Genomic DNA, 14720 nt, shown 5'->3' with positions numbered 1-14720 from the left:
GGTTTTATTCAAGGTCTTCGAAAGGATGCTAACCTTTTTTGGCATATTTTGTCATCTTTCATTCTTTGGTTCATATGGAAATATAGAAATGAAGCCAAATTTCAAGGCACTGATAGAAGTCTTACTGGGTTTTTCAAAAAAATCACACATTTTAAAATTGCCTCTTAGGTTTGTTGCATTATGAATCTGGAGCGGGATAATCTGTTGAGATTCCTTAAAAACACATATGCTTCTATGTTTATATATGAGTTGAAACATGGTTTTGAATGGGTCAATGTCATGGAGGATAAAAATGCTTTTGACAAAGCTTTGGACACTCTGATGAAAGAAATTAGAGAAAACAATGCTCCTTCTCTTGAGAAGCTAGACATGTATGCTCAGATCTTGGAAAGGAATAAGGTGGTTTGGATGGAAGGCTCACATGGATGGACTACTTGGCTCGAGGACTAGGATGATATTCTACATTAGTTGCTTATGGTTCCCCCTCTTTTTTTGTAATTTCATACATTAGACTATGTAAATTTGCCACTCTCTTTTGAACTTGTGGGCTTGTTGTTTGCCCCTGGTTAACTAGTTATATATATGAACTTTTGAACTCTTAATGTTTAATATAAAAACTTTAACATTATACAATAATAAAAATATACATAATCTACATTATTAGTTCAATATAATAATAAAATAAAAATTATTAAAAAATAGAATTAACACTAATTGCCATGACATGTCATGGCATCTATCCATCCTGAATGGTGGGGCTCAATGGTACTGGCTAAATAGCCAAAAATACACACCTCTTGAATTGTTGTGTCACATGTTTCATTTTCCTCCTCGCATGTAACCATTTGATCATGCATACATGCATGCTGGTACACTCATCCGCACACATCTTACATGCTATTAATATGCAACAACTAAGGTTACTATTAATAAACTTAGGTTCTAATATTATTTTATTTTCATTTAATATTTAATTTAACTTGATGACAAAAATGTTTAAGATAACAATTTTATGTTTTATATTTAAAAATGATTTAAAATGTTGATTCTATAACATGTTATATAAATTTTTATAATATATAATTTTATTTTTCATATTTAATTTCTTGATTTTATTTTACACAACTAATAATTTAATATTTTTCATTTTAAAAAATTAATTATTTACATTTCTAATATTTAGTTTTAGCAGATTATTTTATATTGAAAAATTACTAGAAGAATTATTATTTTTAAAACCGTTAAAATATTTTATTTTGATATATAAAAGAAATACATGGTAGGCTTCATAGATTTTACTAAAATAACAATAAAATATACATATACAAATTATAATAAAATATCTATTTATGTAACAAATAAATCATTGAAATGGTGTGTGTGTGTGTGTGTGTGTGTGTGTATATATAATTTTAAATTTAAATTTAAAATATTGAAGAAAATATATTAATCTTGTTATGATTTAAAGAATTATTATTTTATTTTGAAAAATATTTTTTTATATCTAATTTACTAAAGAAGTAAAAAGCTATTATAAAATATTTGTTTATGTAACAAAAAAATCATTGAAATGGTAAAAAAAATTAATATACGAATTTAAATTTATTATTATTTTTAATTTTATATATATATATATATATATATATATCTTGTTATGAATTTAAAGTTTCATTACTTTATCTTAAAAATTAATTAATTTTATATCATATAAACTAAGTAAATTAGAAGTGAAAGTTTAAAATATAAGAATATTTAAAATTTTAAGTGTCAATATCTATACATAAGAACATGATTCTTAATCTTGCCTCTTTCATTTTAAAAACATAGACATTGATTTTTTTATTTTTTTATAAATGTGAAATTTAAATCTCAAAAAAAAAAATCTATTATAATTTTTTGTTGTTGCAAATGTAAAATTTATCTATAATTTTTGAAAAAAAATACTATTTTAAAATAATGAATTTTAAAATAAAATGTTCGTGCAAAAATTAGTATAAAAAATAAATGCAAATACTAGATCTTTAAAATTTAAAATTTTGATATTAAAATATATATTATAACAAATTATATAACTATTATAAAATTAAGAAATTAAAATAATTTTTAAATAAATAATAGAAAATTAGTATCAAACAAAAATTAAACAATATTTTTGTTGATCTATTTTTGTTTTAAAAAACTTTGATAATTTTAACATGATTTAATTTTAGTAAAGTAAAATTAAAAAATTGATATGAAAAATATATATTATAAAAAAAACTATAGTAAATATTAAATTTTAAAAATTAATATAATTTAAAAATATACAATATAAGTGTTATATTCACGATCAACAATGAAATAACAATATAAATAATTTTGTATTTAAATATTGTTATGGTTAATATAATTTTATATTTATACTGTAGCATTGATTGCTATTGATAACATATTCGATCTGACTGTCACATAGTCCTATCCATCTAGCGAATGGCTTAAACATCACACACTAAGGCTTGATTCCTAGTGCAAAAGTGTTAAATAGTCAAAGTTTGACTTACTTTTCCAGGCTTAATTTCTTCCTTAGTGTGTGATGTTTAAGGCTGGCCGCCATCTAGTGTACGAATATGTATGGATGACCATACTATTACATGTGATGAGGAAAATAGAACACATTGTACAAAAATGTGAAGGGTGCAAATTTTTAGCTATTTAGCCAGTGCCGGGCTGGATAGCCAATGACCAATATTCCAGGTGTTCTGTGCAGTACAAGATTTTCCATCAGACATGGGTGATAAAGCAAAGAGAGGAACATAATTAGTAGCGTACACTGGTTCCGGATAACTCGGATGAAGAGGAGGCAGTGGAGATTTCATTATGAGGATATCGATCACCTGTCTTACGTTCAATCTGGCTTTTGCATTCGGATGGGAGCAGGACAACCCCACTATCAACACCCTTTCCATCTCCTCCCCATTGAAATCCCCACAAAGTTTTGCATCTGCGGCATCCCAAATCATCCCCTTCCCATACAAGTCCCAAACCCACTCGACTAGTCTCCAATTATGATCATCCAGACTCCGGTCTATAGCCTTTCTCCCGCACGCTATTTCCAGACACACTGCCCCAAAACTGAACACATCCGATTCCAAGCTCGCCTTCCTCGTAATGAAACACTCGGGTGCTACATTCCCACATGTCCCTGCCACCATTGTCGTGTCAGATGCTCCACGCTCACGTTCAATCACTCTCGCCAGTCCGAAATCTCCAAGCTTTGCATTGAAATGGCCGTCCAACATTACATTGCTCGCCTTTATATCTCGGTGGACTACGCGCTGGTCCCAATCTTCGTGGAGATAGAGAAGAGCAGAGGCTATGTCACATGTGATGCTGTACCTCTTCTTCCAATTCAAATCACCCTTCCTCTGATCCCCAAATAAATATCTGTCCAGGCTTCCGTTGGGCAGATATTCGTAGACAACGAGGAGTTGGCCCTTTTCATGACACCATCCGTAGAGCTGCACAAGGTTCCGGTGCCTCAGTTTAGAGATTATACTCACTTCTGAGATATACTCCTTTTCTCCTTGTTTCGAGCCTTGCGATATCCTGTTCACTGCCACGATCTCCTTTGAGGAAGACAAGGTGCCTCTGTACACTCCCCCGAAGCCTCCCTTCCCAAGCATCTGATCGTCGCTGAAGTTGTTCGTTGCAGCGCGGAGGGCAGAGTAGGAGAACTTTTGTGGGCCTTGAGAGAAGTGTTTGTCCAGCTCTATGCTTTTCAAGTTATAATCGGTGCTGCCACGCCGCCAACGGGCTAAGATCAGGATTACCGAACACACCATTGTTGTACACACCACCACTATGAAAAACAGCAGAATAACATTCCTTTTTTCGTTTCTCTGGAACTCATGTGAATGTTCAAACTGATCAGTTTCAATTTCCCATGAATATTGGAAACAGAAGTTCCAATCGAAGACGTTGTGAGACTCCATTGAACCATAATGACCAAACTCCGTAGAAGCGGAGAAACCAATCTTGATCTTCTGAGGAAGAAACTGAGTGAGGTCAATGTCATACGACAAGATCGGTGTTGTGGGTTTTCCCATCCCTGGAGACCATGAATTAAATGTTTCTATCCTAAGAAACACTTGGAGCTTCTTCGCTGCCCCGTCGTAGTCCACCCACGCTCTCCACTTCTCGCAGTCCTTGAGACGATCAGGGGTGATAGATACATTTACCTTTGAAAAAACGCTATTGACGTCGATTCCCACATGGTTGTCGTCCATATCGAATGGAGAATTCATGAACGTGTCGAACTCCACAGCCACAACTTGATTGGAGATTTTTCCATCAGATGTCTCGTTGAAGAGGGCAAGCCATTGTCCCCCGCCATTTGCAGGTGGCTTCATGTCAAACGGTGCCATGAAAAAAGTGAGCGCACCCCCTGATCTGTTGGCGACATTTGGAGAGATATTGAAGGCAACAGTGGTAGAGAAATTGGCGAGAGCGCGTGAAGAGGTAGAGTTAATCCACAAGGGAACTGCTTTACTATAACTCGCCCACGCCCATTTCTCCGGAGAATGAAAGGACCATGGCATGAGAGAAATGTATGGGCTGTTTCCAATGGAGGCAGGTGCAGCGTTTCCAAGCAGCAATATGTGGGTCGGGAAAGTGTTAGTGTAGTTAAATACACTATCTCCATCTACTCCCAATTGTAGAGTACCAAATAAGAAGATGAAGAAGAAGAAGAATGAAAACGGTTCTGCCATATCTGTTGTATTATTCCAGGGACGTGTTATGACAAATTTGTTTTATAATCAGTGTGTCACACGGCGGCGAAGGTTCCAGACCTTTGTTACAGGCCTTTGGATGCTGTATGGCCTGCTCCGTCATTTCCTATGACTAACATGGTTTTATTAACACATTATCTTAAGTCCCTAGGTTTTCTTTCTGTCTACTCATTTCTTTGCTGGTCTTTCCCAAGTTTCACCATAATTATGATCTGCTTGAGCTGATTTTAATGCTTTTAAACTATTTCTATGCTTGTATAGCTCCCTGAGAGCATCGACTCGTCAATTTAAATTTTATTAATTCGTTAGTCCTTAGTGTTATAATATTAGAATTTTTATGTAGTTTGAATTTTTCTGTAGACGATGTTCAATAGATTGTAACAAAAGTTTAATTTACAAAATTGCAAATACCGCTGCTTCCCACCATCGTATAAGCGATTTTTGATGTTTTAGTGTTTAACCTGCTATATTTCTAAATTTGTATCTATTCGTTCTATTCATCTAAATCTTGTCTCATTAGTAAACAAGATTTATTCTATATTTTCCTAATTCTTACACAGTTGTACAACAAGGTATCTACTCGACAATTATATTCATTTCTACAAATCCAAATCTAACCTTGAATACAAACATATGTGCCAAAAAACAAGACTATGGCATTTACAAATTCAACCTTTATTAGAGGTGTCAAAAACAAGAGCATGGCATAGTCTATTACATCGATTGATTTAAATGTATTTAAAATAAATTATTTCAGATACGAGGAACTAGTTGTCTTAACATTAAAGTAAATATATATATATATATTAAAGGAATAACATATTAGATTCATCAAACAAAGAACAATATCTAGTTGGTAATCATAGATTATAGATTGTCTTACAAGATTGCAATCATCGTTGCAACATCAGATAAGCCATTTTTGATGTTTTAGTGCTTATGCTAGTTTCTTTATACATATTTCTAAATTTATATATATTAAATTCATTCATTTAATCTTTGTCTAATTAGAAAACAAGGTTTATTCGATATTTTTCTAATTCTTATATAGCTGCACAACAATGTATCTACCAAACAATTATATTCCTTTCTACAAACCCAACCTTGAATACAAACATATGTGCCAAAAAAAACAAGAGTATGGCATATACATTCAACCTTTACTACAAGTATATGTGCCAAAAACAAGACTATGGCATAGTCTATTATATCAATTGATTTAAATGTATTGAAAAAATAAATTATTTTAGATAAGAGGGAATAGTTGTCTCAACACACACACACACATATAAAACAAAGAACAATATCTAGTTGTTTAAGCATAGTTATAGTACGATATATTCATATTAGAAAAAGAAAACTTTTCATCATTATGAGTGTGCATTTATAATTTACATATCCAAAATCTTTTGCTTAGAGTAATATAGGTGCTATCTCCTATTAAAAATATTATAATTAAAATATATTTGATTTTGGTTAATTGTTAAAGTTGTATATTGTATTTGTGTAAAAAAATTCATTTTCTAATATGTCACAAAGCCAAAATGCATCAAATGAGAACGCCAAAAGTTTAAGTCAAGGGTTTGACAAAACATATTCCAGTCAACAAGATTAATTTCATTCCATTATTAAGTAATGTTGAAGTTGATAAAAACTCAAGCTCACAACTCCCAAGTATCACCTGCATGCAAACACATGCCACAGAAAGAGAGGAGCAAAAGCTAAGGAGGTTGGAATTCCTAGATTCGTAGATAAGGCATTCTTAATGTGCAAAAAAGAATTACAAATTATATTGAATGAATCAATACTACTATTGAGCTATCATTTTTCACGATGCTTAATGACAGGAATCCTTTCAAACTCCTCTCTTGAAAAGTTGATATGGGACCAACTCCAAGGTTCCGAGTGATCTTTTGACCTACTGCAATCTACTTAGTTCAAGATAAATGTGTTTTTTCACAAAGAGGCCTTTGTTGGTTCGTACCAATTTTCAAATAAGATGATCAATCTACTTGTTGTTTTAAAAATTAACCACAAAAGAGATATATTTTTGTATTTTCTATTTTGAAATGAATGCAATCTAACAATGCAACTATATGAATTCTTAATTTAACCAAGGGTTAGCAAATAAAGTAATGAAGATAAAGTAATGAGAGATGAAAGAAAATAACATAAAAGAGAAATTTTTAACGGACATAAACCAGGGTAACAACACATGTACGAGTTAAATCGTTGAAAAGATCAAGTAGGAAACCAATGAAAGTAGGAGCGGCACTTCCTCAAATCCACTAATGCAATCGTCGATGAAAACTTAGTAAAATTGAAAGATGTTTCACTTCTTATCAAATCACAAGGCCACAGAAAGTGCACTCATGCAAGATGAGAAGCTATGTAGGAACAAAAGGGTGATCTCTTTTCCAACTCTATATGTTAGCACAATTCGTCAACATGCGACAAACACAAGAACTAAAAAAATATTGCATGATCAAATCAACACAACAAAAATATTAGCTCCATTATTATCATCAACAAGAATCCACAAAAAAATAAAATGCTCTGGCAATAATAACTACAATCAGAATGAGAGCACCAATAACATATATTATTGTATCAAAATAACAACTTGGAATACATGTTACATTCCTAAATTTATAAGAAATCATCTCCTCAATTTGTGTTGAGAGTGAGAGATCTCTTCATACAAAAATATGCTTAAAACTAATAAAACAAATCTATTTATGTATAAACTGACTCTCTAAATGGTGCTAAGTAGGACTCCACCCTTGTTTATATCAATTAATGGGTGCATGAGCCTTTACATGTCTTAAAAAAGAAGAAGAAGAAGTAGATAAGAAGAAAGAAGCTACAAGAAGATCTGGGAGTCACTAGAAGCTCTAAAAATGAAAGCTTGGCCTTCTCTAAATGTTTCTATGAGTTAAACTATCGTCATAATACATTTTCAGTGCATGGAAAGCTCTAAATTTAGAACTGGCAATTAACTGTCAGTGCATCTTTGACTTCTTCAAAATTTCTGACGCACTGCTAAAATAGCACACCTCAGAAACAACACACCTACACACCTGTGCATTTGGAACACAGGTTCAAAAATTCCAAAATTTTTCCCAAGTGTCAAAACTAAATTTCTAGCTTTTGGGTTTTCTTCCCCTTACCAAAATGACATCTGGATGTTTTGCCCTAAATTTCTCTATAATCTTCATCACTTGGGAAGCTTCTAAAAATTCTAAAGCCTCATATTTATGCCTGATTTTTTTCTGATAATTACTAATATCCATTCGAGTTTTTGCAAAATTGTCAAGTCTAGCATCAAGTCTCAACCATACCTCTTCAGTCTTGAATGCTTCCGCAATATCTTCATCAAACAAAGCATCCTTGAAAGTTCTTTTGAATTGTTCAACTAATACTTGTACTGACTTGAGCTTTGTCTTCAACTCATCTTAAAAAAATTCAAGGGAAATGACATCATAATACATCTTTGCATCCAAAATTTTCTCTAGAGACTGGCCTTTTAACTTCTAAATATCTTCATGAAGTCCTTCCATGACCTTATTTCTAGCAGCTATCTTCTCAATCTAATCATCAAATTTATCAATCTCATCTATTGTACATACACTTCCGTGAGTGTATGATACCTTTGACCTTTTATTGTTTGGAGTGCTTGAAGGTCTTTTCCCTAGGTATGTACCTCATTCATAAGCCCAAAATCTTGGTCTACTATAGATACTAGTTTCTCCGCACTAGAATGAACATTATGTAATAGGTTCAAATTGGCCTATATTATCTCTACACCCTTCTGCTCAAAATTTTCCTACCATTGGTGACATGCTCCCAAAAATGAATCAACTTGGACACTCCCCTTATCTCTCCTTTCTAGTGCCGCAACAAGAGTAACCTCTGGGTGGTCTTGATCTAGTGGACTTACAATTCCATACAAATATCATTTTAGTATCTCATTTTCTTTGAGAAGCTTTATTAATTCATTCTCATCATCATCAAAATGCCTGAACACCTCCCTAATGTGTGTAGTGATCATTACTTTGGTTGTATCTGATGTGGGCTTTCCTAATAGGACTTCTATAATCTGATAGTCCTTACAACTCAAATATTTGGTCTCATCATGTGGAGGAGGAATGGCTATGTGAGCAAGTAGGTCCTAATCTCTATTCTTTATTAAGAATTTCAAATGTTGTGCATCACTCGTAGGTGGCTCAGGCCTCTTTATAGCTTCTACTAACACATCCATACTCTTCTCTTCATTCAGGTTTAGCTATCACTTTTGTCAGACCATAACTTCCCTCATCAACTAGGCTAGTGTAGTACCCATAGGAGACAAGTACTTGGTTAAAGAGAAGGTTTTCTTAGCAGGCCCTGTTCCCTTATCACTCCTTTTTGGAGTCTTCTCCTTCTATGAGAGATCTAAATTTGGTATCCCTACATTTGTTGTATCCAAAGTCCTAGCCTCTATATATTAAGAAATTTTTTGAGTTTTTTAAGGTATATGTCCTTCCTCAGATACTTCATCATCTGGTCTTTGTTTAGGCTCTTCTTCACACACTTCTCTCTCTTCTTTAGTGACAGGAGGGAGGGAAGTGGCTGATCCTTTTTCTAAAAATGGCAAATCCTAAAATGCTAGTGGTGAGGTACCTAGAGATCCTTGTGGTAGAGGTGGCATTTGATTCCAATCCTCTCCCAAAGGTTGTTTTGTGAGTGTATCTCATATTTTATCACCCACCATTTCAATCCCTAGTGGCATAAAGTCAAAATAAGATATTTTGAAGATATATGTTCCTTGCACCTCTTGCTCATCTATCTACTATTGTTGCTCATCCTCTGAAGTTGTAACCTCAATAGGTTGCCTAGGAATAGATGGTGACGTGATGGTGGAGTTCTCCTCTTCTCTTCTTGGGTAGCCCTTGCCAAGTGTGTCCTTTGACTCAACAGGAGATTGTCTTCTTCATCCTCTCCAAGGATGGTTTCTAGGACTAGATGGATAGGTATGACCTATCTTTGTATCTTCTACCTCCTAGTCCTTCTGACAGTAGGTCCCATTCTAGCTCTCCTAGTAGGGGAAGGACAGGCTTTTTCCTCTTATGCGGGCGGGGATACCTCATGTTATGGGGCTTCTTCCTGTTCTTGTTCTAGCACTAGCGAAGGCACTTGTAGAATATCCTCATTTTGAGCTACCTCTTCATTTTGAGGCTCTTGGTTCTCAGGTGCTTGAGTTGTCAGTTGGGCTTGAATTGTCTCTTCTTGTTGAGGTTCTTTAGCTTCGAGTTCGGCTTGCTTTAGAGCATCTCTTTTCCTCTTATTCTTCCCCTTGTTTGCCCTGAAGTAACCAACTTCCCTATCATGCTTATACACCACTTCTAGCCTGATTGGAGATTATGCAGGGAAAGTTGGTGCTATTATTTTTGCACCTTTACCCTTAGTTGGGCATATTATGGCTTGAAAGATTATAGACTAAGGAACTGGATCTAGCTTAAAGGGCTTCTTGATCTAATCCTTTGTTAATTGGATTATATGTCTTGCCCTATAATTGATATCTGCATTCTCTTCCCTGTCAACCTCTACTAATTCATGATTGGCCTATCAAATATCTTGTCACAATTGTATAAGGGATCCAAGACCTCTTGAGTGTCTTGTTGGATAGCCTTAAGTGGGATCTCTATCTTCAAAGTGCTACCTACTAAATATAGAGTCATCCTACAATAATCCCTAATTTAGATATCATAGTCATCTATTGTGTTCATCCAATGATATTCTATTGCATCCTCATGAATAAATTGCTTTCCTCCCAAAAGTTGAACTCTGCCAATATTATCAAAAAATGGACAAGGAGAGTTGTAATCTTCCAAGGGATATGATCACATTCCACATCAAAGGTCATGATATCCTATTTGCACTCCACTTCAAATGGACCTATAGTGATGGGTTGTACCTGGGTCGGTGCAAGAAGTTGGGTCTCACTTTTGGCCAAAAAGTGGAAGTGTTTTTCCTATTTTTGAAATTTTTTGTCAATTGATGTCAAAATTTGAGGTATTTAGAGATTGAATATTAAAAAACTCCAGAAATAAAATTTTTAGTGTTCGGAATCTAGTTTTTGAATATGTAATTTATTTGTGCACCCATATGATAGATTATTTTTTTGGTATGGATCTTTAAAAACCACTTTTTCAAAATGCCTATTTCAAGACCATACCATGCTCGTGTACGAACACCATAACTTGACACAAATAAATGAATTTTTGCAAATCCTTTTAAAGGGAGTTATCTAATACACCTAAGATTGATGACAATATTTTTTCTTAATTTTTTATTGAATAATTTTTTTATTATTAATTATTAATTGGCTATAAAGGTAAATTTTAAAACCTCTCGTGTACAAATCACATAATTTGATCAAAATCTCACTTTTTTCAATTTTTTTTTTTTAACATCAAAAGAATTGTATATAGATTGATGACATATAAATTAATTTAAGAAAAATTACAAAATAAAAAAGTTATTAAAGTTTTAGTGAATGTCACTTTTTAATGTTTAGGAGATAGTTTTGATTAATAAATAATGGAAAAATAGAAAATAAACTAATAACACTATAAAATTTACATTTTTGAAATCAGAACAGCAAGACCTATAATGGGTTTTTGTCTCACCAAAAAATTATGACAATATCAAAAATTGTCGATTAAATGCCTTAGAAAAAAAAGGAGTACAAAGGCATAGCTTGGTGGGACCAAGCCTATGCCATGCCTTTCCCCAAGGAAAAACCCCATGCAAAAGTCGGGAGCCATGCCAAATTCCCGTTCATGTCTCACGAATCGGGCAAACGATTTGTAATTCAAAAATTGGGTGCTCGATTTGTTTAAACTGTTATACTGACTTTTTTAAAATCAGGCACCCGATTTGTAAACGGGTACCCGAGTTTTAAAAAATTGAGTGCCCGATTTTTAAGAAATCGGGTACCCGTTTTTGATGTACCTGTTGGGCCCCAAAAGCTGCCCCACCGACCCAATTTCTATGATTGAAATGATTGAACAACAGTTCCGACTTGCAACACCGAATTTCGTCACGCTTATTCTATTTTCTTGTTCTCTTATACGATTTGCAAGCTACTAATTCAAATTCAAAACAGGTGCAAACATGGGATCAAAACAACGAAGAAAGAAGAAAGCAAGAGTTCTGACAGATGAGGAGATTGTAGCAAATAAAGAGAATGAAGCACAACGTCAACGAGAGAGAAGACAGAGAATTAGAGACTTGAACAATGTTTCAAAGGAGAAAGACATTGAAGATACCACGATGGATGAAGAAGTCAAAGAAGAGAACCCAATACAAGAAAATTTAGGTGCACATTCTAATTATGCGTTCAATACAGGTGTGTCTCCAAACTCTCAAATTTTCTCTTGTGATGAAATTGGTGATTTTTTAGAAGTAGGTTACAATTTAAACGATTTAGATTTTCTTCATGAGAAGCAATTGTCAAACGATCATGCACAAAACACTCCAATTGAAATGCCTGCCCCAAAAGAAATGCCAAGAAAAATTGAAAATGATATTCAAATCCCAAATAACAGTGAAAATAGTAAAGTGTCTGAAAATAAAAATTGCATGAATGTAGAAATAGAAACACCAACTACTGAACAAACATGTGAGGATGATAGTAAAATGTCTGAACATAATTTTCATATTCCTAATGATGTGTTAGATAATCTTGAGGGATTGGTTTCATGGAGACAAATTAGGACACATGCTAATAGATTATATAGGCAATTTTTTTATAATAAGAAATTTGGGTTTCAATGTCAGCTAATGTTGCAACTAATTAAAATGTCTAAAATGCGAAAAGTAATGAGAAGGTTGGGAATGTATGCAAAACCCAAGAATAAAAATGAGTCTTTAAAACAAGTTGTATCCACTGTTGCTAGTGCCTTTGATGTTATCGGAAAGAGAAGTCGGTCTAAAGATAAGAATGCAGCACGACAAGCAATAACAATAGCTTTAGTTAACAAATCAACATCTGACAAAAGATTGATTACCAACATAAGTGGATATCTTAATGTGAATCGTAAGACTTTAGAAAGAGCTGTAAAGAGAAGGGTTAACATTGAATGTGATCCAGCAAATATTTTATGGACTTCTAGTGGTAGACTCCCAAGATGTGATATGAAACTTACTAGTGAAATCAAAAGTTTGATTGAAAATTTTTGGCATGATAATACAAGAGTCTCACCTATTTCAAGAGATGTTCTTAAATTGAGAATTGGGTCAAAAATACGTGATCCACATCCTAAACACCTTTTGGACATGACTCAAACTGAATTGTTTAAAAAAAAATTAGATGGTAAGGTATTAAATATTACCATTAGTCAAAGATCTTTTGAAAAGTGTAAACCATGGTATGTAAGGATTAACAAAGAAAGAATCACATGTTGTTGTAAAACGCATATTCAATTTCGTTACCATTATGATGTATTTCAATTTATACGTGGTACCATGCATAGTAAAGAAATGTTGCAAGAATGTGGTATAAAAATACCACCTCAAACTATAAAAGATTTCATATCAAGTTTGTTTTATAAGCCACCTAATGATCAATACTTTCTTTTCAATGCATGTCTTTCTAGTACATGTGATATGTGCGGCAATCTTTCTTTGTTAGATGAATGTTTGCATGAAAATGCTTTGACTACTTTTGGACAACAATTAGTTGAGGTAAAAAGATTCAAAACTATTGAATATTCATTGAAGGATGGGAAGTTTGGAAGAAGGTGTGATCTAGTTACAGATAAAGTTAGTTGTCATGCATTTATGGATGAGTTTAAGAGTGTGATCATACCAAAATATGTTAAACACTCTCACTATTCTAGATGGCTCGATGGACAATTTCGCATATGTAAGAATACATTTCCAATTGGTACTATACTTTCAATTGTTGACTTTGCAGAGAACTACATGCTTGCACCGCAAGAAGAGGTACAACCATAATATTAAAATTCAGTGCAAGTAACAATTTATGTTCATATAGTTTATAGGCATGCACCTGATAGTACAGAGGAGGATCAAAAAATATTGAGAGAGTACCATTTTTATTTAAGTGATAATAAAATCCATTCATCTGAATTTGTCCAATATTGTTTCAAGGTCTTTTATGATAATTTAAAAGAGAGACAAATTCAAATGACACAACATTGGATATGGTTAGATAATTGTACAGGACAATTCAAGAATGCTAGAATGCTCTATTGGTTGAGTAGGACACATAAGCAAACTAGCATCCAACATGTGTGGAGTCTTTTTGAGGCTGGACATGGTAAAGGAGAACATGATGGTGTTGGTGCATGTGTGAAGAGAGCCCTTAGTAAAGAGCAATTAAAATTTGAGGAAAGAGCTAAATTCAAAAATGCACATGAGATTGTCGAATGGTGTAACAAATATTTATACACGGGATCAAGTAAAAACTCTACAATCAAACGTTTCTTCTACCTAGTTGAAGAAAATAATATCCCTTCAAGATATGATTGTGATACAATTAGTGGTTTAGCTAAATGGCATTCATTTAGGAGTTCAGATTCTAACACTTGGACTATATGGATTAAGGAGCTTGCTTGTTTTTGTCAATTTTGTCTTGCAGGTAAATGGGAAGAATGTGAGAATATAGAATGGGTTGAAGATTGGCAACAAAGATCATTAGCACCTATTGACAAGCATTTTGAAGATGATATAGTAAATGAAGGCCAGAATGTTACTTTTGCATCAGACTATGATCGTATTTCAGACCTCATAGAACCTAGTATGCACAATTTAATTAGATTTTTTTGCGATCTCATGCTTCAATTTATATAATTTGCATATGTACATGACTGATTAAAGTGTTTCTATACTGTATCTTATCTTGTAGGACATGTTTATGTTGTTATTGCACCTAGTGATAAT

At 33.4% G+C, this 14720-nt stretch overlaps 1 pseudogene; it reads right to left on the bottom strand.

The window, feature by feature from the left end:
- Positions 1-2687: 2687 nt before the first annotated feature.
- Positions 2688-4748, bottom strand: LOC149530937 (L-type lectin-domain containing receptor kinase IX.1 pseudogene; annotated as a pseudogene).
- Positions 4749-14720: the final 9972 nt, after the last annotated feature.

Source organism: Cupressus sempervirens, chromosome 11, assembly GCF_028749045.1.
Source record: "Cupressus sempervirens isolate cs-2001-9-10 chromosome 11, ASM2874904v1, whole genome shotgun sequence".
Lineage (NCBI taxonomy): Eukaryota > Viridiplantae > Streptophyta > Pinopsida > Cupressales > Cupressaceae > Cupressus > Cupressus sempervirens.
The sequence above is the reverse complement of the archived record's forward strand: the minus strand, read 5'-3'. Positions and strand labels throughout refer to the sequence as shown.